The 25631-nt window shown below is 43.4% G+C and overlaps 1 protein-coding gene across 4 annotated transcripts in view; it reads left to right on the top strand.

Annotated features, from left to right (window-relative positions):
* Positions 1–25631, top strand: part of SIL1 (SIL1 nucleotide exchange factor) — a 234978-nt gene that overhangs the window by 26557 nt on the left and 182790 nt on the right. The window contains exon 2 of one of the 4 annotated variants that reach the window (XM_054488875.2): positions 9766–9870. The exons of the other annotated variants lie outside the window; for them this stretch is intronic. The gene's annotated coding sequence lies outside the window, so the exon portion shown is untranslated. The remainder of the gene's footprint in view (positions 1–9765; positions 9871–25631) is intronic. 4 annotated transcript variants of the gene reach the window in all.

The raw sequence follows: 25631 nt of genomic DNA, 5'->3' as shown, positions 1-25631 counted from the left end.
ATTTATATCAGACAAATTCTGTCGGTGCAGTTGTTGTCTAGTTAGGGAGACAGATTTCTGTGCTGTTGACGAAGAGTTAGACTCTGTAAAATATTTTTTAGAGATTTATTCTGAGCCAAATATGAGTGACCATGGCCCATGACATAGCCCTCAGGAGGTCCTGAGAACATATGCCCAAGGTGGTCGGGGTACAGCTTGGTTTTATATATTTCAGGGAGGCACAAGACATCAATCAAATACATTTAAGAAATACAGGCCGGGCGTGGTGGCTCAGGCCTGTAATCCTAGCACTTTGGGAGGCGTAGGTGGGCGGATCACGGGGTCAGGAGATCGAGACCATCCTGGCTAACACGGTGAAACTCCGTCTCTACTAAAAAATAATAAAAAAAAATTAGCCGGGCATGGTGGGCATGCACCTGTAGTCCCAGCTACTCAGGAGGCTGAGGCAGGAGAATTGCTTAACCTAGGAAGCGGAGGTTGCAGTGAGCCGAGATCGCGTCACTGCACTCCAGCCTGGTGACAGGGTGAGACCCCGTCTCAAAAAAATAAATAAATAAAAATAATAAAAAAGACAGACATTGGTTTGGCCTGTAATCCCAGCAATTTGGGAGGCTGAGGTGGGCGGATCACCTGAGGTCAGGAGTTCAAGACCAGCCTGGCTAACATGGTGAAACCCCGTTTCTACTAAAAATACAAAAAATTAGCCAGGTGTGGTGGCATGTGCTTGTAATCCCAGCTACTCGGGAGGCTGAGGCGTGAGAATTGCTTGAACCTGGGAGGTGGAGGTTGTAGTGAGCCGAGATCACGCCTTTGTGCTCCAGCTTGGGCAACAAGAATGAAACTCCATCTCAAAAAACAAACAAGAAATACGTTGGTTTGGTTCAGAAAGGTGGGACAACTCAAAGCGGGGGCTTCCAAGCTATAGGTAAATTTAAACATTTTCTGTTTGACGGTTGAGTTTATCTGAAGACCTGGGATCAATAGAAAGGAAATGTTTAGGTTAACATAAAGGATTGTGGAGACCAAGTTTTATTGTGCAGAGGAAGCTCTCAGGTAGCGCACTTCAGAGAGAGCAGGTTGTAAAATGTTTCTTATCGGACCTAAAAGAATGCCTGACTCTTAGTTGATTATCTCCTGGATCTGGAAAGGAAGGAAGGAAGAAAGGAAAACAAGGGGGTAGGGGATTCTCTATAGAATATGTGGATTTTTCCCACAAGGGATCGCTTTGCAGGGCCATTTCAAGATATGGCAGAGAAACATGTTTTGGGGTAAAATACTTTTATTTTCTTCCTTGTTATGCCAGAGTCAGATTGGAAAGTAAGTCGCAATATACATGGTTAAATAAAACCCATCTGATGAGAATTTACGGTTTGTAGGACATGACTCCCCAGACCTTTTAGATAGGAATTTGGGCAAGATAAAATCAGAGTTTAGTCCTCAGTGCTTTCTACTCTACCATCTTCCCAGAATCCTCTTCCTTACTAGCTTTTGGACTTTGTTCTTATTACTTCTGTGACTTAGTTTCTTCATCTGAATAAGTGTGTACTGATACCCACCTCCTGGGGCAGTTAGGATGAAATGAAATAATGGAGGTCATGTGCTTGGCACATGGTAGGTGCTCAATGAATGGTGAAGATTGTAATGCCTTTAAAGAGCTCAAGTTTCATTAGGGACAGAACCCATGGGCCCGACCCTAGGGGCTGAGAGAGGCTGACTAACGACATAGGGACAGTGGAGTTGGGTTTGCCTTGTTAGGGAAGGTTCTTGGAGAAGGTATTTGGAGTCAGGCCTCAATCTGTGTCCCTTACTGGGGAAGATGAGCAGCTCCTTCAAGTAGAGAGAAGGCAATGGCAGAAGCTTTGAGTAGTAACCAGAAAGAACTGTTTTTTCTCTTCCCTCTTGTGAGGGAAGGGATGAGGTCATTAGAGAAAGTAGCTTGGTGCACTGGCTCTTTTGAGTCAGAGAGACCTGGAGTCCCGTCCTGGCTGTGTGCCATGTACATGTTGCGTGGCCTTTGGCAAGTTATTTCCCCTCCTGTCTGGACTTTGGTTACTTTATCTGTAAAATGAAGATGATAATATCTTTTTTTTTTTTTTTTTGAGACATTCTCTTGTTGCCCAGGCTGGAGTGCAGTGGCACGATCTTGTCTTACTGCAACCTCTGTCTCCTGGGCTCAAGCTATTCTTGTGCCTCAGCCTCCCGAGTAGCTGGGATTGTAGGCTTACGTCACCATACCCAGCTAATGTTTGTATTTTTAGTAGAGACTGGGTTTCACCCTGTTGGCCAGGCTGGTCTTGAACTCTTGGCCTCAAGTGATCCGCCCGCCTCAGCCTCCCAAAGTGCTGGAATTATAGGCGTGAATTATAGGAATTATAGGTGAGATGATAATATCTACTTACAGTGCTGGATGAGGATGAAATAATTGCAGTTTTAAATGGCAAAAACCACAATTACTTTTGCACCAACCCAATATTTAATACATTTAGTACAGTGCCCTTCACTTAGTGCATATTTAATAACTGATAAGTTAAAAAATAGTGAAGCAGCCAGGCACATTGGCTCATGCCTGTAATCCCAGCATTTTGGGAGGCCGAGGCGGGCAGATCACTTGAGCCCAGGAGTTCAACACCAGCCTGACCAATATGGTGAAACCCCATCTCTACCAAAAACACAAAAAATAGCCAGGCGTGGTGGTGGGCACCTGTAATCCCAGCTACTCAGGAGGCAGAGGCAGGAGAATCGCTTGAACCCGGGAGGCGGAGGTTGCAATGAGATGAGATGGCGCCACTTGACTCCAGCCTGGGTGACAGAGCGATACCTTGTCTCCACAAAAGAAAAAACCGAAAAACCAAAAAACAAAACAGTGAAGCATTTCTTTTGGGAAATTAAACTTTTAAATTTCTGTGGTTAGATAACTTTTCTGAAAAGTCAGTTTCCATCTTGGAATCAGTTATCAGTTTCCCTCAATTTCTTAAGGAGCACGTCACCTTGCTGCCTGACACCCTTTGGGCTCACCATCATACTTAGAATCAACTCCAAACTCCTTACCCTGGTTATAAGGCCTTTCATATTCCCATCCCTGCCTGCCTTCCTTGGCAGCTTTTATCTCCTAACCTCCCTTCTGCTTGCCTTCTGTGTTCTGGACACAGTAACTTACTTTCTGCTTCTTAAACAGAGGGCCTTTGCTCCACCTGTACCCTCTGCCTAGAATATTTTTCTCTCATCTTCATTAGATGAGCTCTTTGTCATTCTCAGCTCAGTTCTGCTGTTACTTACAAGAAAGGCTCTTCCTTTTATCTGGTATAAAGTGACTACTTAAGTCACCATAACTTAACCACTTGATATTTTTCTTGCTTTTCTGCTTCTTGTTGACTCTGTTTTCCCTCCACTAGAACGTAAGTTTCATGAGAATAGGGACGAGATCTGTTTGTCACATTCACAGCTGTATTCCCAGTCCTAGGAAAGGTACCTGGCATATAGTAGATGATCAAACAACATTTGTTGAATGAATGAGCTGTGAACGAGAACGTGTTCTTTTATTACACTGAACCTGGGTACACAGGTATTCACATTCCTACTGCTTTGTTCCTTAAATAAATGTAATCAAGATGATTTTCTTTCTTGTTCATTAACTATTGTGCTCCTCCACTCCCATTAATTGGAACAGTCTGTGGAGAGGCCATTTTCCCCTTCCTTCATTTTGTGTGGCTCTCTTTCTTCCTAGCATTTTGTTATTGGAAAGGGGAGTTTGTGGTTGCTAGGCTTTGAGCATTGATTTTTAGGATTTCTGTCATAAGGAAGCAAGCTTTAGTGAATTGGTTTGGAATAAAACAAACACAAAAGCTCACCAGGAATAGCAAATTGATCTCACTCTGATTTTTTACTGACATTTTTTGTAGTACTCCCTAAGTTCTTAGATAAGGTCATTAGACAGGAATTGACAATGGCCGGATAGAAACAAATTCACAGAATGTGAGTGGGTGGCAGGCTGAGACATGGAGAGGTCAGAGGGGATAGTGCTTCTCTTTCTGGTAGTGGCCTGGTTTTTCACGGCAAATATTGGCCAGTGTAACTGTTCTCCTTTCATAGGGCCTGTACGTTTGGGAGCTGTAGAGACTGTAGGGGGACTGCTCAGTGCTGGTGTGCCCACCTGGTAAGGCCTAGGCAATCCTAATTTTTTTTTTTTTGAGACAGAGTCTCTCTCTGTTGCCCAGGCTGGAGTGCAGTGGCATGATCTTGGCTCACTGCAACGACCACTTCCCAGCCTCAGATGATCCTCCCACCTCAGCCTCCCAAGTAGTAGGGACTACGGGAGCATGCTACCATGCCCAGCTAATTTTTGTGTTTTTAGTAGAGATGGGGTTTTGCCATGTTGCCCAGTCTGGTCTCGAACTCCTGGACTCAATCTGCCCACCTCAGCCTCCCAAAGTGGTGGGATTATAGGCATGAGCCACCGCGCCTGGTCAGCAATTCTAATTCTTTGCTTTTCTAGGGAAGTGCTCCAAGCTCCTGGGAGTAAGGAAGATGTGGGACTCTGGTCACTTTTGAAAATGTTTGAGTCCTAAATGTTATTGGTGCTCAAAGACCTGGTTCTTAAGATAATAAAATCCCAGGGATAGATATGAGAAAGAGAGAGTGTCTAGAACAGGGTTAGCCAACAGACGTTCATTAGCTTTCCTAAAAACAATTCTTTGTGTGTTGAGAACTGTAGCCCTGCAGATACTGGTCTCTACTCATGTCTAGGGCTCCTTTTTCCCACCTGAAGCTGGCTTCTCCTTTTCCTTTTCTCAAAGCACATGGTTACCTTTAACCTGACTTAGATATTGTCTACTCTTCACTATAAGGCTCTCAAATGAAGGATATTGGACAGCCTGCTTGTTAGCTTTCTCCTTCATTTCCCTTATTTAAAGACTTGGCCTTGTGGCTGACTGAGGGTATTTGGTTATTCTTTTTTTTGAGCCAGAGTTTCACTCTTGTTGCCCAGGCTGGAGTGCAATGGTGCGATGTCCGTTCATCGCAACCTCTGCCTCCCAGGTTCAAGCGATTCTCCTGCCTCAGCCTCCTGAGTAGCTGGAATTACAGGCATGCGCCACCATGCCCAGCTAATTTTGTGTTTTTAGTAGAGACGAGGTTTCACCATGTTGGTCAGGCTGGTCTCGAACTCCTGACCTCAGGTGATCCACCCGCCTCGGCCTCCCAAATTGCTGGGATTACAGGCATGAGCCACTGCGCCCAGCCTGTTATTCTTGTTACTATTAACTTGCTTTAGTTACTGACTATCCCTTATCCTTTTGGAATAGTCTTTATGTTTAAACTTATGTAGAAGTCCCCTTTTAGTGAAACTCTTGCTGCCCCCACCCTTTTTTTTTTTTTTTGTGATGGAGTCTTGCTCTGTTTCCCAGGCTGGAGTGCTGTGGCATGATCTTGGCTCACTGCAACCTCCACCTCCTGGGTTCAAGCAATTCTCCTGTCTCAGCCTCCTGAGTAGCTGGGACTACAGGCGTGTGCCACCACGCCCAGCTAATTTTGCATTTTGAGACGGGGTTTCACCACGTTAGGCTGGTCTCCAACTCCTAACCTCAGGTGGTCTGCCTGCCTCGGCCTCCCAAAGTGCTGGGATTATAGGCATGAGCCACCACGCCTGGCCTCGCTCCCTTTTTTATGCAAGCATTTCAGCTATAAGCCAGCAAGACAGGGATTTGAAGGTTCTAGTAGTTACCAGAAGATAGCTTTTTGGTAGAACAGCTTTTTGGTAGAGTGGCTCTCTCAATCAACTTTGGGCTCAAAAATCATTATTAAGGCTCCTCTCACTTCTTTTACTGCCCCTTTTCAGTCTTTTCTGTGCTAAATGATGATCTTCATTCCTTTAATCTTTTTTCACTTGCTCTGTTTCCTGGCCCCTGTGTTGTTTCTGCAGTTCTTCAAAGCAGTGTTTTCTTTAGGAAGTTTTCACAGCTGTCTTCTGGCTAGGGTTGTAGGTAATATGTTAGGCTCCATCTCTTCTACTCCTCCAGGCTATAACTTGTGTGTGTGTGTGTGTGTGTGTGTGATTGTGGAAATGTGATTGGGATGGGTAAAATGCACCATTAGGCTCTCCCACCCCACTGTGACTGTTATTTGTGATTCTGTGTCATGTAATGGTACCTCAGCCGGAGTCCCCAAACTTGAGATGCTCTTGACCTTCAGGGATGGTAATGGCCTGCACTTCTGTGATGCCTAATGAGGCTGCCTTTAAAAGGAATTTTTTTTTTAGGTTGAGGGTTTTTGTTTTGTTTAGAAAGTAAACATACTTGCATCTCTTTTTATTTCGACTTGCATTGATTTCCTCTTCTTTCTTAAATCCTGAGTAAGAACTTCAAAATCAGTTGCCAACCTTTGTGTTCACAAGAATTTAGTGGATCAGCCTCTGTATTCTTCACCTGTGCACCTGATGGACTAATATACGACTGTGGGGGAAACAGCTTCCAAAGCTCTCTCTCCTCTTACACATGCACACACACACAAGCACAACTGTGTTATAAAGAATAGGCACTTCTCTAAGAGGAACTTGTCCTGCTTCATGCAAATACCCTCCATTGCAGCAAAATTCTGGAAACTTTGAAAGAGGTACAATTAGTGATTTTTTTTTCCCCAAGAAGCCTCAAAGCTCTTAAAATAAATCTTAAAAAATCTGGTGCTCAGAGCTTCAGCTCAGAAAGCAGACAAATTGCAAACCTGGTGCAATAAGACTCTTCTTCTCTCCTCTGATCTTTTCCCGTTTTCTCTCAATTTATTTTAACATCCCCTTTCATGGTCTTACGTTTCAGAAACTTGATTCAGTCCTTCCTTGCCAGCTCCTGGCAGGAGAAGCAGCAGGGCTTCCGGCCCTAATTTATGGTTTATATTTCTTCTCCATCCCCTCTCTTTGCTGCCCCAATTCTTTACCTCCTCGCATCCTGCTGGCCTTTCTTCCATCAGAAAGGACAGTGTCATGTGTGACATGTTGCTTTGGAATTGGATGGCATCAGTATTAGCCTAGTGATTTGGGTAGAATTTGGGAAACTGTTTTGTGCATGTGCTGCTAAATGAGGAGATGGGGCCTTTTTTTTTTTTTTTTTTCCTCTCTCTCTTTTAGTACCATCTTTCTTTCCCCTTGTCCCCTGTAGCCTTCATTAGCCCTGTTGCCAGGGGGAATGGGAAATTCTTTACCATGATTAGTTCTGGGGTAATATCCTATAAAGTTACAAAATAGCATTTCAGAGCAATAAACACATTGTCAGGACAAAGGTAAAGCAACCCAAAATGCACTTTTTGAACCTATTCTGACAAGTGTGGTTCAGCTTTATTTATTTAACCTTTCAGTTACATTTTTTCAACATCTTTAGGGGCCCATTTGAAGAGAGCTAAAGCAATAACTAGGACTAAGCAAAGAAAACTAATTTGGAGCCAGAATATCTTAAGAAGCTTAAAAAATTAGAACCTGCAGATACATAATAAATAGGAGCTTGAGCTTTGTTCTTTTCTTTTTTTAAAAAATTATTTTACCTTTTTTTCTCATCTGCCATTAACTGAGAGAGCTTTGTTCTCTTCTTAGTCGTTTTCTTTTTACATTACTTTTTGGTTTCCCCCCCCCCACTGGGGAACTCTCCCATTATTTCCCTCATGGTGGGATGAATGAGGATCTTGCTGGTGACAGCCTGCTGAGATCAGGCAGGTGGAGGGAGCAGGGGTGGGCTCCCTTCAGGTACTGCTAAATCCGAGGGGTTTGATTCATCTGGGGAAGGGGTAAGCTTGCTGTCATTTCTAGATCCATTTGCCTCCCACAAGGATTCTTAGGGACTAACTGCATTTTCAAGATGATTCTCTCTGAGAATGCACGAATGGAAGAAATTTTCTAGACAGAATTCTAAGAATATTTTTGTGAGTCTTTCTGAGCACTTCAGAGGCTCACCCAAAGATGTGTAATTTGTCTCCTTTAGTTCTTCTCTAGCTGACACTAGTAACCTTCCCCCATTCATTTGGTGTCATTTGGAGGCAGGCAGTTTGATATTGTAGTTAAGATCTTGGGCTTTGGAGTCAGACCTGCTTTCTAATTCTGGCTCTGCCATTGATTAGCTCTCTGACTTTGGGAAGGTGGCCTAACCTCTTTGATCTCAGCTACCTCATCAGTAATAGGGGAATAATAATGGTTCCTATGACGAAGGATTGTTGTGAACACAGTTTTGCAACTCTAAATGTTAGCTATAATTGTTTTGGGATACTGATGAAAAATCAGATTGAACCTTCTTGACAAAAGAAGGTAGAGAGTTGCTAGAATAACCTTGAAGGATTGAAAGAAGACATGGGGTTGAGGGAGAGGAAAAGCATCTAGCAAAAAGAAAAGTAGAACTCTGGGTACTTTAATGAATTAACTATTGTTGTACTACATTAGTAAATTCCAAGTCTTCCTCTGCTATTCCACCAAACTGATTTTTCTCCCAGGAACCCCAAACTGGTTCTACTGGCTCCTCTGCAAAGATTTCATAGCCACAGCAGCCACAGTGTCCTCTGTTACCAAGACATCATTATTTTTACAAAACCTACTGCTGTGTTTCTCCACCTGCATTTTGAAGTGTCATAAAATAAATAAAGCTGAACCACACTTGTCAGAATAGGTTCAAAAAGTGCATTTTGGGTTGCTTTACCTTTGTCCTGACAACATGTTTATTAGCTTGCTTGTTAATTCCAGAATTGGTTAACTTGAGGCACCTCTGGGCCAGCCTGCTCACACCAACACTCATCCTGAAAACTTCCAGAGAAGGACTCAGGTGGCTCACTCCTTCTCTTGGTGTTCCTGGGAAGTCAAAGTGGTGAATAGCAGTCCTTCTAAGGGGGCAGAGAGGAAACTGAGTTACTCGTGGTCTGATACCTTCCAAACATGTCTCTGTGGGAAAGGAGAAATTGTGGGCAGGATGGAGCAGAGCAACAAAGGTTAGGAACTTCTCAGTGATTGGAAAAACAAGTACAAACAAAAAATTAGATGAAAACCTTTGTTAGACAGTTTGATTTACTTTCTCTTGCGGATGATAGATTCTGGACTATTTCTCTCCATACCTGATAATTAGAACATCAAGATGATAAATCAGTCTCTGATAAGCTTTTGCTGTGATGTTGATGGGAGAAAGAAGAGGCTCATCAGAAGGCTTTGCAGCAGAGGAGCTGTCAGTGCTGATTGCTTCAATTCTTGGCAGGGTCACCCAGCAGAGAGTGGACAAGTCTGGCTTGGGGAGGCTGTGTATAGAAAAGGAGCAAGGCACAGGGCTCAAGAGTGCTGGCCTGGAGTCACAGGACCCAGGTTAGAGTCTGGCTAGCTGGGTGTGTTAGTTTCACATGGCTACTGTAACAGATGAACACAAACTTGGTGGCTTAAAACAAGAGATTTATCCTTTCATGGTTTTGGAGGCCAGAAGTCTGAAATCAGTGTCACTGGGCCGAAGTTAAGGTATTGGCAGGGCTGTGCTCCCTCTATACCTTGTAGGGCAAAATCTGTTCTTCCTTGCTGCTTCTAGCTTCTGGTGGCTAACAGCATTCCTTGGCTTGTGGGCACATTACTCCTGTCTTCAAGGCCAATGTCTACAAATCTCAATCACCTTCTTTTCTGTGTCTCTGTCAAATCTCCCTCAGCCTCTTTCCTATAAAGACATTTGTGATTTAGGGCCTATGCTGGTAATCCAGGATAATTATTTTAAGTTCCTTAATGTAAAAACATCTGCAAAGATCCTTTTTTTTTCTTATTCCCTCCCTCAGCCAGACTCAACTCCTGGGCTCAAGGGATCCTTCTGCCACAGCCTTCCAAGTAGCTGGGATTACAGGTGTGAGTGACCACACCTGGCTTCTTCTTTTTTTAATAAGGTAATATTTATAGGTTCTAGGGATTAGGACCTGATATCTTTGGGATGTTATTTTTCTGCCTACCATACTGGGTTACCTTGGGCAAGTGACTTTCATCAATGTGAACTTATTTTCTTATCTGTAAAATAAAAATGATTATCAAATATTCTGTATTGAATTGCCATGAGATTTAAATGAAATCTTGCCTGCTAAGCACTTGGAAATGTGCCAGGTATGTAGTTGATGCCTGGTATCCAGAAAGCATTATTATTACCTAAACATATATTTTATATTACTATTATTTAGTCATCTTCTGTGAAAGGGAGAGGATAATTCCTTAAGAGTTTGACCTGGCAGTAGTTCAAGACCAGCCTGGCCAACATGGAGAAACCCCGTCTCTACTGAAAATCAAAAATTAGCCAGGCGTGGTGGTGTGTGCCTGTAATCCCAGCTATTTGGGAGGCTGAGGTGGGAAAATCGCTTGAACCTGGGAGGCAGAGGTTGCAGTGAGCCCAGATCACGCCACTGCACTCCAGCCTGGGCAACAGAGTAAGACTGTCTAAAAAAAAAAAAAAAAGTTTATTTGACCTGGGACAGTTCCCCCTCATGCCTGCCTTGGCCTCCTATGCCCTGGAGTCCTTGGCTGTCACCTGCTATGGTCTGCAGGTATCCCCAAGGCCACCCTCTTACCCAGTCTTCTGTTTTCTTTTATCAGTGCATGGGCTGGTCTTTGGGGGAACAGGTCTCTCCCTTTAGGGGGTATTAATGACTGAATGCTTGTGTCTCCCAAAATTCATATGTTGAAGTCCTAATCCCAAGTGTGGCTGTATTTGGTGTAAAGAAGTACGTAAGGCTAAGGTGTAAAGAAGTACGTCACCCTAATGAAGTCATCAGGGTTGGGCCGTGATCCCATAGGATTAGTGTCTCCATAAGAAGAGATTAAAGAGAGCTCGAGAGCTCGTTCTCTCTGTCTCTCTCTCTCTTGCTCTGTGTATGTGTGTGCGTACACTGAGGAAAGGCCATGTGAAGACATGGCAAGAGGGCAGCCATCTGCAAGCTCAGATGAGAGTCTTCAGCTGGAACCTTGATCTTGGACTTCTGGCCTTCAGAATTGTGAGAAAATTGTCCGTTGTTGAAGCCACCAGTCTGTGGTATTTTGTTAGAGCAGCCTGAGCAGGCTAATACAGTGGGCCTAACCCAGCTCATACCTACTTGTGCCCAGAAATCTAAGAATAAACTTGAACTCTGAAATTATTCCTAATTACCATTCAAAATAGTTTATGTTCCTGCTTTCCTGTGGATAACTATAACTGCATAATGAAGGATAGAAGAATATTATTTTTACAGTGGTATTTAGTATCTGTTAGCTATCAGCCAAAAGATACGTATCCCCAGTGAGGTACTGTAAATACATTTTATCTCTTCTTTTACCTGCTGTTTCACAAACACATCCCTGAAGCATTTTACTCTTGTTTTTCGTACTTGTCTTCAGGTGAAGAATTGTTCTGATTTGCAACTTTGGGGGATAATTACTATGTTCATTAGTTTCTGTTCTTTTCTTCCTCTCCATTTATTTGTGGTTCCTTGAGAAAAATTTCCCTTAAATCTACACTAACAGGAGACAAGTCACTTGATTAAAAAGTGTTTTACAACACTGGTTTCTCTGGCTAACTTGGCTTGGTGATGTGAGGGCTGTGTCAGCATCTCCTTAGCTGGAGTAAAGGTCTCCCTGGTCTAGGCTTAGATGAATAAGAGGCTTTCGGGGTGGGGATTCTGACCTCAGCTATATTGCAAAATATTTTTTACACTGGGGTATTCCTGGGCAAGGGGCAGGAGAGGCTCACCTGGTTTCCTTCTTATCAGTGATTCAGTCACAGACATTAATCAAGCATGTGTTATGTACAGAGCGTGCACAGCATTGTGGTAGACATGGCTCTTGGCTCACAGGGGTGCTCAGAACATGTTGATTAAATGAGCACATGGCTGGATAGAGTGGCCTTAGCATTCAGAGAGACTGAAAGGGCAGGCCAGAGGGTCACTGCCTGGGCGTTAGTGAGTAAAGGGCACTGTAACCTCACTGGAAATGTAACAGAATTGGGAACATCTTCTGAGGGCCATGATGCCCTAGCACTTGGATCTGTAAGAGGAAGCAGTAGAAGGAGAAAACTTTGTTGATGAAGGTTTATTTTGCCTTTTTTTTACCTGATATTTTGGCTCAGTCCCTTCTTCATTATAGACAGAGACTGTTATGTACATTTTGTGTAAATGCAGGTGTCTTATAAATGCCAAGTTGTCATCCAAGACAGTTGAGAGAGGAGATGGAGAAATACTAGTTTGGACAAGTTGGCTCAAGATGAGAAAAGAGGCAGGGAGGTATGTGAGATGCCTGAGAAAAGAACTGAAGAAGGCGAGAAAGCAGAAGCCAGAAAGAATTTGAATTAACCTGGAACAGAATGGGAGTCCAGCTTGGAGAAGTCGGGTCTGGGCTGGACACTCGGGGAAAGAGCACTGGAAGGATTTCTGTCTGTGAGAATGAGGAAGGACAGTGTGCAGTTAGCTTGGGGTACTGTGGAAAGAGGAGAACTGGGAAAAATGGTTTAACAACACCTACATTCCGATATCTCACTGCTATGACACTTGTCATACTATGTGGTGATTATTTGTTTATATGCCCCTTTTTTTCCTCTTAGAAGGCAGGAGGGGGAGCGTAGTCACCTTTGTATCTCAGTTACTTAACACTGTGTCCATCAGATAGCAAATGCTGCAACAGATAGCTGATGAACATGCTTAAGGTCAAGGCCTCAGTGAGCCATCCACTAAGGACAGAAATGTGAGGGCTCTGTGGAGGCAAGTGGGTGTTGTGGTGGCAAGCGTGTAACTGGCTTAGGGGGTGAACCAGGATAGAACTGAGAAGTGAGTCTAACAGAGACTCTAAATCATCTCAATAATTTATTAAACATCTCTTTTGTCTCAAGTCTTGGGCTAGTTAGGCAGAATGAACATGGTCTCTGTCCTTGCAATGGTTAAGGTCTGGAAGGGGAGAAGGACAACTATATAAGAAAGTATAATAATGCTATGATCAGAGAAGTACAGGTGCTCTGGCAGCACTGAATTTGCTGTAGGGGGGAGGGTTGGGGAAGGCCTCAAAGTGGAAGTGTCTTTTAAGCTGTAGCCTTTAGGATGAGTAGGAATTTGTCAGATAAAGAGGAGGAGAAATGGCATTCCAAGCAGAGGGAATGACACGTGCAAAAGCCTGGAGGTGGGAGACGAGATGTCTTCAGCATTGTAAGAAATGTTGTATAAGACCAACTCTAGGCCAGGTGCAGTGGCTCATGCCTGTAATCCCAGCACTTTGGGAGGCCAAGGGGGGGGAGGGGGGCGGATCACCTAATGTCAGGAGTTCGAGACCAGCCTGACCAACATGGAGAAACCCCGTCTCTACTAAAAATACAAAATTAGCCGGGCGTGGTGGCATATGCCTGTAATCCCAGCTACTTGGGAGGCTGAGGCAGGAGAATACCTTGAACCCGGGAGGCAGAGGTTGCGGTGAGCTGAGATCGTGCCATTGCACTCATCTAGCCTGGGCAACAAGAGCAAAACTCCATCTCAAAAAAAAAAAAAGACCAACTCTAGGCAGGGAGAGGAAAGAGATGAAGCTGCTGATATTGATCAGGGCTGGATGGTGACAGGTTGCGAGTATGGAATTTGGCCTTTATTCTGAGGGTCCTAGAAAACCATTGAATGGTTTCAAGCAGGGAAGGATAGGGTGCGATTCATGCTCTGGCTATAGAGTAATCCCTCTACATTCTTTTTTTTTTTTTTTTCCGAGATATTGTCTCACTCTATCACCCAGGCTGGAGTGCAGTGGCATGATCTCGGCTCACTGCAACCTCTGCCTCCTGGGTTCAAGGGATTCTCCTGCCTCAGCCTGCTGAGTAGCTGGGATTACAGGCACCCTCCACCATGCCCGGCTAATTTTTGTATTTTTAGTAGAGGTGGGGTTTCACCATGTTGGCCAGGCTGGTCTCGAACTCCTGACCTCAGGCAATCCACCCGCCTCGGCCTCCTAAAGTGCTGGGATTACAGGTGTGAGCCACTGTGCCTGGCCAATCCCTCTACATTCTAAATAAACATTTAATCAAGATGTATACTTGTAATTTGCTGATCTTTTACCCCAGGATACTTTGACGTTGCATTAAAGCCTGACCATTTACTCCAAATCACTGTCTGAGCATAGGAACCTGAAGAATCGTGTGGAGAGCGTGGCCTGCGCAGGCCTGAGTCCCTGGTGTTTGATCTTAGACTCATGGCCCAAGGCACCATTGCCAAGCCCGTGGTGTTCAGGGCTGCTGCTCCCACCTCTGCTGCAGCTCTGCCTGCTCTCACCTCAGAGTCTCTTTGCAGCAGCTTAAAATTCCTCAGCCACTGCACCTTCCTCTGCTCCATGCCCTCTACAAATTGAAATTTTTTATGACAATGTTATATCAATCGGAAAAGTTTTGAAAAGTAGGATTGAGAAATAAAGACTTCTTTGCCTTTTCTCCCTGCAAGGGAATTTGAAAAATATAGAAATTCTAAGTTATATGTTAAATATCCTTGGGGTTTCCTTTCCTTCTCTTTTGAAAGTTTTCTTTTCCGTTAACCAAAAATCCGACAGAAATGCTTGTGGGAAGATAATTCCTTTTGGCTAGAGCTTATACTCCACGTTCTGAGCTTTTTAATTTTCTTTCCTTGGTGGTGGGTTGGGACCCAACTGTGCAGTTGCGGGAGCTCATCACAGTCCTGTTGCTGGGCAAGTTCTCCCTGTGAATCTGTGTTTTCCCCTTGTACCTACCTAAATGAAAGCCAAATTAGATAAATTTTTAATCAAGGAGATGAATGACGAGTTTTTCCTTAGAAAAGAAACCACAAGGCCCCACAGTACTGGATACAATAAAATGTGAAGTTTTTGTTTGCATGTATGCTGTTTGGCATGGCTTTAATGTCAGAAAAACAGGAGGTGTTGTTAAAGTAGCATTTGGAAAGACACCATTCCAGAGAGATAGAGTGTGTTTTTCTCCCCAATCATTCTTCTCTTTCACAGTTGATGCATGCCTGTGTGTTCCCAGCACCTTGCACTAGTACACAGTAGGTGCTTGGAGATATCTGAATGAATGAAAAGGAGAGTTTTGAGCAGGGTCTTCTTTTTCTCCTGTTGCCCCCTTCCTCTGTCCTCAGTCTATTTATTCATTTCTTCATTCATTTGTTCGTTCATTCAACATATATTTTTTCCTTCTAGGCTGGTGTGGGGGCCAATGGTTGAGAATGGGGTAAAGGGAAGGTTTCCATTGAGTTGAGGCTGGGAGGCATGGTCAGATCTCTCCTTCTTCTTCAATACCTATTTTGTCCTTTATTTTGGAAAATGTTCAAGGTATTATCAATACCAACATCCTCCTCCTGAAAATTGCTGCCTTCTACCTGCTTTCATCAAATGGTTTTCCTTATGGCAAGGGAGGGTGGCAGAGGGAGTAGGGATGAAGGCTCTTCAACTCAGGGGCTGTGTAGTATGTCTCCGTGCGCTGTGAGTGGTGGGGCTGTGGGGAGCCAAGCTTGCCTTGCCTGGGATATAATTCCCATAATTGAAGGCCTGGCTTTGGGCTAGGCTCCCAAAGTGTTGACATTTCCAGAGGACTCATGCCAGCACCAGACCTTCCCTGCAGCCCACGTTCTAGCTTGTTACTGCTATTGAATAGGCTCCCTGAGTGCCTCTCTTCAACTGAAGAAGAAAGTGGCTTTCATTGAGAGCCTTTAGGAGGGGTTCAGGAGACTGGATATTGGGTATTCCAGAAACCCTGAGTTGAGCAAATGAGAGATTCGTCAAATCCATGTGCCTCTGGCTTCCTCATTTTCCTGCTCTGCTTCAGTCTGGCCTCATTGACAGCTTGCGAGGGTTGCTCCTACCTGAGAAGTGGGGAGTGGCTATAGCAATTTGGGCATGAGAACAGGAGCATAGGGGGAGGGACATATTTAGTAGATAAAATTGACAATAGTTGATGATGGCTGAGTAGGGGATAGAAGACAGGGAAGGGAGAGGAGGGATTGAGAGGTCTTGGGTTTCCAGCGTGTGCAGTAGAACTAGGCAGTCCTGGAGGAGGATGAGACATGTGGAGGGAAGAGCAGGAGCTGAGCTTTGGACTTCTTCAGTTTGGAACATACAAGAGGAGAGTACAGCAGGCATATCACCCAGAAGAGATGGCAGGAAGACTACCTAAAATCTCAGGCTGCTTTTCTGTTGAAGTTATCCGCTGGGGTTTAGGCCACTATGGGTAGATAATACAGTCCAACATCAAATTCTGTTTACTGGCTCCTTCTATTAAGTGAAATAGAAGTTGAGAGTTTGCAAGAGCTAACAAACCACTGAGCTGCCAGGAATGAATTCATAATCAGAGGTCACAAACTGTGGTGACTCTGTTATCCAAGTTGCAGGCTTATAGCAGGCTTCCTTCTCCCTTCTCTTATCTCTCATTCACCACGGAGAAGTTCTAAAAAGGGGAGATTTGCTAAGACAGTGCAGTGAGCTATGTGTTTGAACTCTGTCTAACCTGTCTGGCAAAGAGGTCTTGCATATCATCATGCTGCTCCCCATAAGCCCTTTGCTCCAGCATATATTGTTGAAATTAATGCATGTTCCTAGTTTCATGCCTCCAGGCCTTTAAAAAACCACTCTTGTCCTGCCTAGGATGCCTTTCTTATTGTCTTTGTTTCTGTAATTCCTTTTCCCCTTTTAATCATCAAAGCTCACCTCTTCTAGGAAGTCCTCCCTGACCCCATCTCCTGAATGAGACGTCTGTTCTCTTCTGCCTCAGAGTCATCTCTGTCAGGGCTCTTTTCAACTCAGTGTTTGCTGTAATTGCCGATTTTCCCATCTGGTATCTGTTCTCCTTAAGAGTGTGTGTTGTCAATCTATCTCCATTGCCTGTGTGGAAGCTCCTGGAGGACAGGACCCCTATTTGTATCTGCAGCACCTGGCACATGTCTGGATTGCAGCAGGTCTCAAACAAATATGTGTGGAAGGATGAATAATCTTCTGTTTGGATGTGTTTGGGGTGGCAACTTGATGTATGGTCCCTAGTAGGCAGTATGGGTTTATTCATCTTTTCATAGAGCACAAATATTTGCTCTTTTGGTAGCTTTCCTGTATGGGAGAGTGAAAAACGTTTTTGCAAAAATATATTTTTCCAGATTGGCGTGACTGTTAACTGCTCACCTGGGGTTGAAATGGCTTTGGCGTGGGTGTGTAACCACAGGTAGTAAGTGAACAATGTGCCTGGGCAGCATAGTTTCTTTTTTTTTTTTTTTTTCCTGGGTGCTCTTCACAGTTTTGTGAGCTACAACCCAAGCATCTGGCTTCTCCGAGGCCAGGGTTTGTGCCTAGTTGTTAATGGGAGTGGTTGCATTTCAGGGTGAGAGTCTGTGATATTAACCAAGCTTCTTCTACCCAGTGTTTTCCGCTGGCATTACCAGGGGCTGCGGTGGCTGTTTTAAGGAGAGCTGCCATAAGAGGAATCCCTGAGCAGTGAGAGACAGGATGGAATAATTGGAAAGAATTGCCTCCTACTTTGCAGAAGGGCAAGCCCTTTAGGCAAAATAGAAGGTGTAGGAAGGGGCTGAGTGATAGAGACAAAAAAGTAAGACTTACTGAGAGGTGAGTTGGTAGTTCTGTAAGAAAACTAGAAAGAACTGGAGCCCTTGTTGTAAGAGTGAGGCAAGGGACAGCCACTTGGCCTCTCTCACACCCTTGTTGCTCTTAAAATGATGTTTTCTTATTCATGACCCAGTGGGATTGGGTTCGGAGCATCTGCTGCCCAAAATGTAGACTCCTAATGCTTACTGATCCTTGGCTGAATGTGCTCTGCCTGGAGGCAGTTAGTGAGACAGCCTGTTTCCAGGATATGTTTACCTGGGCAGGTAGCTGGCATGTCATCCCCTTATAGCAAATCTGGTTTGGTGAGAAGGCTGGCTGGCAAGCCATGCCCATGGAGCCTACTGTGGCAGGAGAGACTTCCTGGGGTCCCACTGGCATCCCTATCAGAAGCTCACCCACTGGAACCCAGAGTCCCTTTGCAAGTTCCAGCCTAGGACACTGCTATTGGCTGAGCTGTACCCCTGTCAGTTGCAGGCTGATGACTCTTGGCAGGCTGGGATTTGGTTGGTGGCATCTTGCAGGGCCCCCTGACCCTACCTGCTGTCACAAATCCTATTGTGTACCCCCTGTACACATGCCTGAATGTTTCGTGATATACCACTCTTAAGGAGAACAGATACCAGATGGGAAAAGTAACTCTCTTGGGTTTATGTGTGCTTTTTTTTTTTTTTAAATGCACTTTAAAAAATAAATTGTAGTCTGGTTTGGCACTTCTCCATGCTCAGAATGTATTTATTTGTCATGTTCTTGCTGCCCTATGGAGACCAGCAGAGCTGTGAAGAGAAGCCACCTCATTAGGAGACCCTAGAAGAAAACCAGGGCTCTCCTGGCACTTCCCCAGGGATATGGGCTCCTCCCCTTCCACAGCCTGCCAAAGCCAGGGCCTGGGAATGGCTCCCCAGGGCAGCGTGCTCTGTGCTAGTGTCCAAGGATCTTAAGGAATTTAATTAAGCAACTAATAGACTAGGGGATGTTTAAAGTGTGATTTTGTTGACATTAAACACAGTTATTTAAATATCAGCTAATTAGTGCTTTTTAATATTGCTTCTTGAACTCAACTTTGGTTACTGCAGTTGACATAGATACTTGACAGACCCAAGTTCAGTGTGGAGGCGTGGGGCACAGTTGAACATGGGCTTGGAGGAGGGGAAGAGAGAACACATAATTTACAGCTGCTGAAATAATTCATCTGTTTCTCTTGCTGATTGCTCTCCTCCTCTGTAGTGCTGAGGCAGTGAATTGTTAATGGGATGGACTCTTGCTGTGCCAATCAGGGTTGGGATGAGGCCATTTTGATTGTTGGGAATAAACTCTGAAACTGGGAGGAACACTGAGTTTGAAGCCACATTTCCCCTCAACCCCAGCATAGGATCTAAGCTGTGTGGTGTGCTGTGATACCAGGGCTGTATCTTGTTGGTGAAGGCAGTCACTGATCTGTAGAGTGTTGTTGATGAGGGTAAGTGGTGAGATGAGTGTCTCAGGGTAGGGTTCAGCTTACAGATCTGCACACAAACTGAGTTGTCCACAGACAGATTAGATACCTCTTTGGAGTGGTTGGAAACCCCTTGGGAAGTCTCCCTGCCTGAAAAGAGCTGCTGTGTACTCCTGCCAGGGCAAGTGACACTCTTCTGGATTAAGGTGTTTATCTGCTTATCTGTTCATCTGTCCACTCACCCATTTATTCACCTATTTGTTCATCAGCCATACCTTTATTGAGTACTTGCTGTGTGTTAGACCTAACTAGGGATTAAACAGTGGATGAGGAAGGAGTCCATGTACTCAGGCAATTCATATTTACAGTACAGTTTTGTGGATCTTATGATAGTTGCACAGAGAATTATGGGAGTACATAGAGAATCAACAAAATACGGCAAATAAAATCCAACAGAAAATAAAAGTGATTATCTGACCAAATTGAGCTTATCCCAAGAATTCAAGGGTGGTTTCATATTAGAAAATCTATACATAAAATTAGCCACATTAATAGGTTAAAGGTAAAACTATATGATAATCTTAGAGGTAGAAAACACACTTGATAAAATTTAACACACATTCATGATAAAACCTCTTAGCAGTTTAGGCAAAGAAGGGGATTTTACCTTGACAAAGAATATTTACCAAAAAACTACAGAAAAGATCCTTTTTTTCTTTCTTAAGTTTATTTTTATTATTTTTATTTTATTAAACATTTTTTGAAACAGAGTACACCCTGTCACCCAGGCTAGAGTACAGTGGTGCCATCGTGACTAATTGCAGCCTCCACCTCCAGGGCTCAAATGATTCTCCCACCTCAGCCTCCTGAATACCTGGGACCACAGGTGCGTGCTTCCATGCCTGGCTGATTTTTAAAATTTTTTGTAGAGACAGGGTCTCACTTTGTTGCCCAGGCTGGTCTTGAACTCCTGGGCTCAAGTGATTGTCTCACCTTGGCCTCCTAAAGTGTTGGGATTATAGGTGTGAGCCACCATTCCTGGCCTTCTTAAATTTTTAGAAGAAAGCAATATAATGTATTCATGTACCCAATGTCCAGTTTTAACAATTTCTAACTCATGGGCAATCTTACATTGTTTTTTAATTTTTTAGTGTGATAAAATATATACAGCATAAGGCTGGGCACAGCAGCTCATGGCTGTAATCGCAGCACTTTGGGAGGCCAAGGTGGGGCAATCACTTGACCCCAGAAGTTTGAGACTGCCCTGGGCAACATAGTGAGACCCCATCTCTACCAAAACACACACACAACACACTCTCATATACGTATACATACCCACACACAGTCACACACTTATATACATATATACACACACACAAAGCATAAAATTTGTCATTATGATGCCTCTTTTTTTTTTATTTATTTTTTAAGAAACAGAGGTCTCTCTCTGTGTTGCCAAGGCTGGCCTCAAACCCCAGGGCTCAAGCTATCCTCCCACTTTAGTGAGCCACCACACCCAGCAATATTTGTCCTTTATGTGTCTGGCTTATTTCACTTAGAATAGTGTTTTAAGGTTTCATTCATATTGTAGCATGTATCAGAACTTCATTCCTTTTTGCGGCTGAATAATATTCCATTGGAGATACACACACACACACACACACACACACACACACACACACACACACACACACACACACACACACACACACACACACACACACACACACACACACACACACACACACACACACACACCCACACACACACACACGCCCCCAAACCCACACCCACATTTTATAAAAATCCACTTATCTGTGATGGCTGTTTGAGTCATTTTCATCTTTTGGATATAGTGAATAATGCTGCTGTGAACATTCACATGCAAGCATCTGTTTGAGTCACTGTTTTCACATCTTTTGGGTATCTACTTAAGCAAAGAATTGCTGGGTCATATGGTAATTTTATGTTTAGCTTTTTGAAGAACCACCAAACTTTTCCATAGCAGCTGCAACATTTTATACTCCCACCAGTGATGTATGAGGGCTCCAGTTTCTTCACATCTTCACCAACACTTGTTATTTTCCTTTTCTTTAATAATTATAACCATACCTAGTAGGTGTGAAGTGGCTTTGATTGGCATTTCTCTAATGATGACTAATGATACTGAGCATCTTTTCATGTGCCTCCAGGCCATTTGTACATCAATGGAGAGATGTCTATTCAAGATTATTGCCCATTTTAAAATTAGGTTGTTTGTCTTTCTGTTGTAGGAGTTGTTTCTATATTCTGGATATTAAACCCTTATCAGATGTGTGATTTGCAAATATTTTGTTTCATTCCCTTGTCTTTTCATTCTCTTGATCGCATCTTTTGCACAAAAAATTTTAAAATATTTTAATGAAGTTCAATTTATTTTTCTTTTACCACCTGTGATTTTAGTGTAATATTTAAGAAATCATTGCCAAATCCAAGGTCATGAAGGTTTTGCCCATGTTTTCTTCTAAGAACTGTATAGTTTTAACTTTTTTTTTTTTAGATGGGAGTCTTGCTGTGTTGCCCATGCTGGAGTGCAGTGGCTCAATCTCAGCTCACTGCAAACTCCACCCCCAGGGTTCAAGCGATTCTTGTGCTTCAGCCTCCTGAGTAGCTGGGACTAAAGGTGCCCGCCACCATGCCTGGCTAATTTTTATATTTTTAGTAGAGACGGGGTTTTGCCGTGTTGGCCAGGCTGGTTTCGAACTCCTGGCCTCAGGTGATCTGCCTGCCTCAGCCTCCCAAAATGCTGGGATTACAGGTGTGAGCCACCGCACCCTGCCAGTTTTAGCCTTTTAAATTTCGTCTTTTAAAAATCCCTTTTTAGTCAATAACACTTTCGTAAAAATCAGTTGACTACAGAGATGTGAGGGTTTAATTCTGGTCTCACAATTCTATTCCATTGGTCTATATGTTTATCCTTACATCATTTCCACACTTTTGATTACTCTAGCCTTATGGTAAGTTTTGAAATTGGACTTGTGAATTCTCCAGCTTTGTTCTTTTTTTCCCCTCAACTTTGCTGTTTTTTGTTTTTGTTTTTTTAAGAGATGGGATCTTGCTCTGTCACTCAGACTAAAGTGCAATGGCGCTGTCATAGCCCACTGCAGGCTTGAGTTCCTAGCCTCAAGCAGTCCTCCTGCCTCAGCCTCCCAAGTAGCTGGGATTACAGGCATGAATCACTGTGCCCAGCAGTTTTGTTCTCCTGCTTCAAGATTGTTTTGGGTATTCAGAGTCCCTTGAAACTCCATGTGAATTTTAGGATGGGTTTTTCCATTTCTGCAAAAAATCCAGTGGAATTTTGAAAGGGATTGCATTGCATCTGCATATTGCTTTGGGTAATACTATCATTTTAGCAATATCATATCTTTGAATCATGAACCTAAAATGTGTTTTTATTTATTTGTGTGTGTGTACAGAAAAATTGGAATGGAGATCTTCTTTTATTTCTTTAGCAGCGTTTTGTAGTTTTCAGTGTAAAGTCTTTTGCTTCATTGGCAAAATTTATACCTAAGTGTTCTTTTTGATACTGTTTTAAATGGAATTGCTTTCTTAGTTTCCTTTTTGGATCATTCATCTCTGGGATATAGAAATACAACTGATTTTTGTGTGTTGGTTTTATGTCCTGCAACTTTACTGAATTTATTAGCTCTAACAGGTTTTATTTTGCTAGATTTGTGAAGGTTTTCTATGTATAAGATCATATCATTGGCTGGGCATAGTGGCTTATGCCTGTAATCCCAGAGCTTTGGGAGGCTGAGGTGGGTGGATCGCCTGAGGTCAGGAGTTTGAGACCAGCCTGGCCAACAAGGTGAAACCCCGTCTCTACTAAAAATACAAAAACTTAGCTGTGTGTGGTGATGTGTGCCTGTAATCCCAGCTACTTGGGAGGCTGAGGCATGAGAATCGCTTGAACCCAGGAGGCAGAGGTTGCAGTGAGCGTAGATCACGCTCCGGTACTCTAGCCTGGGCAACAAGAGCGAAACTCCATCTCAAAAAACAAAACAAAACAAAACAAAAAACCATATACACATATATATACGTATATATACATATATACGTATATATACGTATATACACGTATATATGTATATATACATATGTATATGTATATATCATCTGCACATAGAATAGTTTTACATCTTCCTTTCCAATATGGATGCCTTTTATTCTTTTCTTGCCTAATTGCCCTGGCTAGAACTTATAGTATTATGTTGAATAGAAGTGGTAAAAGTGGGTGGCCGGGCGCGGTGGCTCACGCCTGTAATCCCAGCACTTTGGAAGTCCAATGTGGGCAGATCACGAGGTCAGGAGATTGAGACCATCCTGGCTAACACAGTGAAACCCTGTCTCTACTAAAAATACAAAAAAAATTAGCCGGGTGTGGTGGTGGGCACCTGTAGTCCCAGCTATTCAGGAGGCTGAGGCAGGAGAATGGCGTGAACCCGGAAGGCAGAGCTTGCAGTGAACCGAGATCGCGCCACTGCACTCCAGCCTGGGCAACAGAGCGAGACTCCATCTCAAAATAAATAAATAAATAAATAAAAGAAGTGATGAAAGGAGGGTATCTTTGTCGTGTTCTTGGTCTTTGGGGAAAAGCTTTCAGTCTTTCACCATTAAATATGATGCTAGCTGTGGGTTTTTCATATATGCCTTTTATTATGTTGAGGATGTTCTTTTCTATTCCTGGTTTATTGGGTATTTTTTATTATGAAAGGGTATTGGATTTTGTCAATTGCTTTTTCAGTATCCATTGAAATGATCATATGGTTTTTTTCCTTCATTCTGTTAATGTGATGTATTACATTGATTGCGTTTCATATGTTGAGCCACTCTTGTATTCCTGGGATAAAACACCACTTGATCATGTTGTATAATTCTCTCAATATGCTGCTGAATTTTGGCTTGCTAGTATTTTGTTCAGGATTTTTTGCATGTTTATTATAAGAGATATTGGTCTGGAGTTTTCTTATAGTGTCTCTGTCTTGCTTTGGTTTCAGGGTAATGCTGACTTCATAGAATGAATTAGGAAGTGTTTCCCTTCTCTTCAGTTTTTGTGAAGAGTTTGAGAAGGATTGGTGTACTGCTACCCTTCTTAACAGGCACCTTGCTGGCCAGTAAGTGCCTGTTAAGCTCCTACCTTTTTGGAGCTTTGGCTTTGAAGTTGGGCCAGGTGAACTTTTCCATACTTTTTTGTCTTGACACTTCCATCTTGGCCACCTGTTTGGACAGCCAGCCATTCTGATTATGCAGACTGGAAACTGCCCTGACAGGGTCAGGTTGCTACGTTGGACTTTAAGACTGCGGCTTTTTCCATGTGTTCTCTGTTTCCTTCGGCTGATGAGTGTATGGTCTGATTTTGGGTTTGCTGAACAAGAACAAGGCCTCTGAGCCATCCAAGAGATCAGAACAAGTCAGGTGATACGGGAGTAGGTTCTGTGCTGAAAATAATGTATTTTAAAGTGTTTTCTTAGATACTTAACATTTCAGAGTGAAAGATTCCATTGAGCACAGTTTTCCATAATTCTAAGTTCACATATGATCATAGAGGTGGCCACACACACTTCTTTCCAAAGTAGTAATTTACATATGTGTGCCATTAGGTTCTGCTGCTTCCACTTCCACTCAACAATTTTTTATGCACCTGCTTTTAAAGATAGGGGTCTCGCTATTGCCCAACGTGGAGTGCGGTGCTGTGATCATAGCTCACTGCAGCCCTGAACTCCTGGGCTCAAGCCATCCTCCCACCTCAGCCTCCTGAGTAGTTGCGACCATAGGTGCATCACCATGCCCTGCTAATGAAAAAAAAATTTTTTTTTTTTTTTTTTTTTGGTAGAGACAGAGTCTTACTTTGCTGCCCAGGCTGATCTTGAACTCCTAGCTTCAAGTCATCCTCCTACCTAGGCCTCCCAAAGTGCTGGGATTACAGGTGTGAACCATTGTGCCTGGCCAGCATCTGTTTTTATGTATTACTACAGTCCATATTTTTGCCTATTTTAATGGCAGTGTTATTTTCCATTGTAGTCTTCCAGATGGTTCTTTTTAGATTATTGATTTTATTAAATCAATGGCTATTTTTTGAGTGCCAGGCAAAGTGCTGGGCAATGAAGAGACAGCAGTGTGTTATACAGACAATTGTCCCTCCCCCTGTGGAGCTCCCAGTCAGATGGATTCTCGTTATAGGCCTATGAAATAGAGCTTCACTGACACCTAAAACAGCCCTGGAGAGGATGAGAGGTTGTGCAGTCCCTAGCTCTGGTTCCTATTGCTGCCTTCTAAAATGCGGGGGGGAGTCTTGGCAGGACAGTGTCAGTTCTGCTTGTAACTGTGCTCTCAGCAAAGCACAGGATGGAAACCCTGTGACCATGGCAGAGATGGCTCTGAAGTGGAGCTGCCACAGCAGGGAGAACTGCTGTTTCCTAGGCAATACTCTGCTTAATATTTTTAGCATGTGGTCATGACAGAACTAAATGTGGTTTCTGATCCCAAATTGGTAATAAATGTAGCCATATTTAGAGTCAGAAACAATGCATTTAAAATCCTCTGCTCCTTAATTGTCCTGCCAAGTGCTGAGTTTAGGTTTCTTTGTTTCTTGGCTACCTACCCGGCGTCCTACCATCCCTTGTAGAA

The sequence above is a fragment of the Pongo pygmaeus genome, chromosome 4 (genome assembly GCF_028885625.2).
Source record: "Pongo pygmaeus isolate AG05252 chromosome 4, NHGRI_mPonPyg2-v2.0_pri, whole genome shotgun sequence".
Taxonomy (NCBI): Eukaryota; Metazoa; Chordata; class Mammalia; order Primates; family Hominidae; genus Pongo; species Pongo pygmaeus.
This window is presented reverse-complemented; position numbering and strand designations above follow the sequence as displayed.